The sequence below is a fragment of the Globicephala melas genome, chromosome 12, assembly GCF_963455315.2.
Source record: "Globicephala melas chromosome 12, mGloMel1.2, whole genome shotgun sequence".
NCBI classification, from domain to species: domain Eukaryota; kingdom Metazoa; phylum Chordata; class Mammalia; order Artiodactyla; family Delphinidae; genus Globicephala; species Globicephala melas.
Window position 1 is genome coordinate 55,115,938 of NC_083325.1, and position 6,000 is coordinate 55,121,937.

Sequence of the window (6,000 nt, forward strand, 5' to 3'; positions counted from 1 at the left end):
CAACATAAGGATGTCTGCTCTCGCCACTTCTATTCAATGTCATACTGGAGGGTCTGGCCAGTGCCAGAAAATAAAATAGAAAGCGCACAGATTGGAAAGGAAAAACTAAAACTATTTCTATTTTAAGATGTCATGGTCTTATTCATAGGAAATTCTAAGGAATCCATTAAAAAAAACTATTAGAACTATTTGAGTTCAGCAAAGTTTCAGGAAACCAGATCAATATACAAAAATCAATTGTTTTACTTTATACTTGCAAGGAAACTCCAGAAATGAAATCAAGAATATATTCCATTTACAATAGCATCAAAAAGAATTAAATATTTAGGAGTAAATTTAACAAAAGAAGTATAAGATTTGTACTCTGAAAACTACAAAACATCATTGATCAAGATGAAAAAAAATAATTACAAAACATCATTGAAAGAAATTAAAGAAGACCTAAATAAATGGAAGACATCGCACATTCATGGATTAAAAGACTTAATACTGTGAGGATGGCAACACTTGCAAATGGATATACACATTTAATACAATCCCTATCAAAATTCCAACTGCATTTTTTTGCAGAAACAGGCAAGCTGATCCAATAATTCATATGGAAATTCAGGGAACCCAGCATAGCCAAAACAATCTTAAAAAGTTTTATGACTCACACACTCAATTTCAAAAATTACTACGAAGGTACAGTAATCAAGACTGTGTGGTACTGGCATAAAGATAGACATATATATAGATCAGTGGAATAAAATTACGAGTACAGAAATAAGGAAATAAGAAATAAGGATGGGGGGCAAAATAGGTGAAGGGGATCCAGTGGTACAAACCTCTTATATAATAAATAAGTCACAGGGATGTAATATACAGTATAAGGAATATGGTCAATGTACTAATTTTGTACGGGGACAGATGGTCACTAGACTTATCGTGGTGATCATTTCATAATGTATGCAAACATTAAATCATTATGTAGTATACCTGAAATTAACATAACATTGTACATCAACTATATTTCACTTAAAAATATCTGTAACAACCCTACTTCCAAATAAGATCATATTTTGAGATACTAGGGGTTAGGACTGCAATACATCCTTTTTGGTGGCGGGCGGGGGAGCTATTCAATCCATTAAAAAAAGTACATAAATAAAACCTCACATTTAGAGAGAACTGATTTTTGACAAGGTGAAATGAATAGTTTTTTTAAAATAAACGGTGCTAGACAACTAGATATCCACACGCAAAAGAATGAATTTGGACCCTGGCTGCATACCATACACAAAAATTAACCCCAAATGGATCAAAGACCTAGACGTAAGAGCCTAAGCTCTAAACTCATAGTAGATTAAATCGGCATAAGTCTTTGTGACCTTGAATAGACAATAGTTTCTTAGATATGACATCTAAAGCATAAGTAATCAAAGAAAAAATAGGTAAATTTAACCTAAAAAGAAAAACTTTTGTGCTTCAAAGGACACAATCAAGAAAGTGAAAAGATAACACACAGAATGGGAAGAAATATTAACCAGTCACATTATCTGATAAGGGACATGTATCCAGATTACATAAAGGACTCTTACAACTCATCAATAAAAAATCCAGTTAAAAAGTAGGCAAAGGAGGGCTTCCTTGGTGGTGCAGTGGTTGGGAGTCCGCCTGCCGATGTAGGGGACGCGGGTTCGTGCCCCGGTCCGGGAAGATCCCACATGCCGCGGAGCGGCTAGGCCCGTGAGCCATGGCCGCTGGGCCTGCGCGACCGGAGCCTGTGCTCCGCAACGGGAGAGGCCACAACAGTGAGAGGCCCGCGTACCGCAAAAAAAAAAAAGTAGGCAAAGGATCTAAAGAGATATTTCTTTAAAGAAGATATACAAAGGGACAATAAGCACAATAAAAAATGCTCAACATCATTAGCTATAAGGGAAAATGAAAATCAAAACCACAATGACTTCCCACTGCATACTAAATAGGATGGTTATAATAAAAAAGACATGTAATAACAAGCGTTGGTGAGGATGCAGAGAAATCTGAACTCTTATGCACTGCTGTTGAGAATGTAAAAATAGTACAGCTGCTTTGGAAAGTAGTTTAACAGCTCCTCAAAAGTTTTAACATAAAGTTACCATATGACCCAGCAACTCCAATGTTAAGTATATACCCAAGAGAACAGCATACCTAAGTCCACACCAAAACTTGTACACAAATGTTAACAGCATTATTATTCAAACAGCCAAAAAGTGGAAACAAACCAAGTGTCCATCATCAGATGAATGGATAAACAAAATGTGGTATATCCACACAATGGAATCTTATTCAGCCACAAAAAAAGGAATAAAGCACTAATACATGCTACAACAATGGATGAACCTTGAAAACATTACCCTAAGTGCCTAGTGAAAGAAGCCAGACACAAAAGGCAACATACTGTATGATTCCATTTATATAAAACAGGCAAATCCCAAGAGACAGAAAGTAGCTTAGTGGTTGCCAACAACTGTGAAGAGAGGGCAATGGTGATCAACTACTAATGGGTTTGGGGTTTCTTTCTTAAGTGATGAAAATATTCTAGAATTAGTGCTGTTGGTTGCACAATCTTGTGAATATATCAAAACCCACTACACTGTACACTTTAAAAAGGTAACTTTCATTTGTGAATTATACCTTAATTATAAAGAGCATATATTTACAAATGAGTGAAGAAAAAGTAACAGTTTAAGTGGATGTATATTAATAATCTATTGTTTGTGGTTATCCCTGCTGAGAATTCCACCATTAACTCGAACAATTTAGAGTTAATTGTTAATCTCAAATATGACAAGTATCAGACATATATTTTACCAAGAGTACTATGCTATGAAAATGACACATCAAATAAATTCTGTTAAACACACCTATTCATTTCTATAGTTATACTAATTACATATTTTTACAGTGAAGTAGCAAAACCTTAAGAACATTATTGGCATTTAATGTCTGCATTCCCAGTTACTAGAGTCATAATTTTAAAAATTCAAAACTACAGATTGGTTAGCTAATGGTCTATCCTGAGGTCTAGACACCTGATTTCCTCATTTCATTCTGTAATTTCAGTTAATATAAAGTAACTGCTGTGTTAATGCATCATCTTGAGTAAAGCTTCTAATTTTGAACAATATCCACCATCCTTTTCCATTACCACTGATTTTATAGAGCCTAATGATATAGCTTTGGGAGCTATACCACTTGCTAAATAAACAGCATTTCTACATTTTGAATTTGAAAGTAATCTAATTTTACTGCAGCCGACAGGAAAAAGTCTTGGTTTCCCAAATACCCCAATGACTTTGGGAAACATTTACTGACACGATTGTGGAATGAATACTCTTTTCTCTGAATCTTTGACTTCCTGTTTCTCTTCCAAATCCCTAAAGGGAAAGAAAAAGAATAGAAAGAGTTCATCTACTTAGGCTTCCCCTGATGAAGCCCAAGGTAGCCACTCATACTCTTTAATTCTCTCCTCTTAAGGGACAGCTTAACTTGGCCCGGTGAGAGAGAGAGAGAGAGAGAGACAGAGACAGAGACAGAGACAGAGACAGAGAGACAGAGAGACAGACAGAGAGAGAGAGAGAGGTGTGTGTTTCTAAAGCAGAGAAGATGTCTTTCTTGACCACACTGAGGCTTGCCTTGCTTAAGCAACCTCCCGACCACCACCCAGCACCACTTGGGCAAAGCCTGCCCTTCAGTAGCACTGCTCAGAACCCGTGCTCCTCACTCCAGAGCTCCTCAGGAACACACACAGCTGTGTGGTCGAGGCTTGCGACTGGCATTTTCACAAAGAAAGCAGTGACCTGCAGGTAGCACAGCACTAGGACTTTTCCAGCGTTATTGTTTCAACCTCTCTTTCCACTGCGTTTCGCACGTCAAAAATTTTGGCTGAAATGTTCCATCTTTTAAAAAGTGGCCGAATAACTTGAGGGACAGCGCAGTTTCATGGTAGGTCACCTAAGGGCACTTTGACATTCTGGCAACTCAAGGTGTAGAAAATGGTTCTTTAAAGTTTTGAGAAGTTTCGCCCCCGAGATCACAGTGGGGCTCCCAAGAAGCGGAGGCCGAGCCGCAGCATCCCTAACTGCGTGGGCCACTCAGCACGGGGACGCGCAGCAGCCTCGTGTGCCCCCCTGACTGCCCGCGCCGCGCCACAAACCCGGGCCCCGACTTTTCAAACAAAATGTCACGGGAGACCAGTGGGCTAGGAGCCGCCGGCCACCGCTCCCAGACGAGACCCCAGTCCTGCTAGCAGCAAGGGGAGCGACGTGGAGTGCGGAGGCTGCGGCGGGAGGCGCGGAATTGAGTCCGGTGCCAGTCCGCTCCATCCCCGGGTCCCGGCCCTCCGGATCAGCCCGCCGCCCCCATCCTCCGCGCGACGCGCCCACCCGGGACGGCGCGCTCTAGAGGGGGCGGGGATCCCCCGGCACCGGAGTCTCTGGGGTCGCCCTTCGGCTCCCGGCCAGTCTCATCTGCCTACCTCTGCGCTGGCACCCGGGGGCAGCGCCCGTTGTCCTGGGTGCGTCTGGTGCGGGTTTCCTGGGGCTCTCAGCCTGCGCCCGCTTCACACCAAGCCCGGAGCGGGCGGGGGACAGGGTACCGCCTCCTCCCCGGACTGGCGGCCGTTGTAGCCAATCAGAGACCTCAGTCGATCTCCTGACGTCACCTGGGGGTGTGGGTGTTGACTACTCCTAGTCCCTATCCCAGGAGGGAGTTCTGTCCAGGAGTCTCTATCCCTGGCCTTTGGCACACTTAGAGCTCAGAGCCTGTTGTAGCGCTCACCTCCTTTCCATTCCCTCTGCCTCGACTCGGCATCCTCCTGTTTGGTCTCCCAGCCTGAAGTGTCTCCTCTTACCAGTCTATCCTTCAACCTCTCTCCAGGTTAACTGTCCTTAAGTGCGGTTTTGATGTACACCCTGACAAAGACCTTCATTGGCTTCCTTTTGCTTAAGTTACCAAGAACAGATCCCTTAGTGTAGCATTCATAGCTTCCAACCTACTTTTGTCAGGTTTATTATTTACAGCTGCCCTTCACACACCTGAGACTGTTGCTGTGCACTTCCCCACCCCAGGGAAGTCCATTTGGAACATTTACCTACTATTTCCTATGTCCACCTTTAAAAGTTCTAACTATCCTCTAAGACACAGCTCAAATCATCTTCTGCTTGTAACCATGCTTGTCGCCCCACCTAGCAGTAATCCCTTCTCTTGTTTCTGCTCCCTGAGCATTTACGTTTTTTTCTCCTCTTGGCACTTAGCTCATTCTGCCTTGTGTACCATTCCTTATCTCCCCATTAGACTGTGAGCTCTTTGAAACCAGGGATTTGTTTTCTTTCTTTTCGTATCCTCCTCAGCACCTAGCACAGCGCATTGCATGAGTAAGTAAGTGATAATTTTAACATAATTGGATTTTACATCCCAAGATGGGGTCTGGAGAGGCCAATCCCAGGGTTAAAAAAAAGAGAGAGAGAGAGAATTCTGAATGTTATGGGTAATCCTTCCCCAGGTCACAAAGCTAGGTCAGACAAATTACTCCCATTGGTTCACAGTTGGCCAATAGAAAGTGCAGTAGGCTTTTTTCAGTACAATCTTTTTTTTTTTTTCCCTTAAGCTTATCTCACCTTATATAGAAAAAGCACAAAGCAGATAAAGATTTACAAAGTTCCACAGAGGGAAGGCAATAAACGAATAAGACTAAAAGGCCAGCAAGTGAGTATCAGGCTTCCATGTTTCTTCCAGATGAGCACTAGTTTTGGACTGGATCCCAGACTACCCCCACACATCAAATTCCTTTTGCCTTCTGTGGGAGCTGATGATGCATAGCATATGAAAATCTGTCTCCAAACAGCTTTGGCAAACAAGCAGGCTGGACTGGGCTTATTTTATAGAGCACACAGGAGTTAAATAAACAAAGTTTAAATAACTTGCAAAATTTAACACAGCAAGTCAGTAGAGACCAAAGAGCTTAGTTCAGGAGAA

The 6,000-nt window shown here is 42.0% G+C and overlaps 1 protein-coding gene across 6 annotated transcripts in view; it reads right to left on the minus strand.

The window, feature by feature from the left end:
- PLEKHH2 (pleckstrin homology, MyTH4 and FERM domain containing H2) overlaps positions 1-4,589 on the minus strand; it is a 106,348-nt gene extending 101,759 nt beyond the window's left edge. For all 6 annotated transcript variants that reach the window (XR_004039858.2, XR_004039856.2, XR_009566093.1 and 3 more), the window contains exon 1: positions 4,502-4,589. The gene's annotated coding sequence lies outside the window, so the exon portion shown is untranslated. The remainder of the gene's footprint in view (positions 1-4,501) is intronic.
- Positions 4,590-6,000: the final 1,411 nt, after the last annotated feature.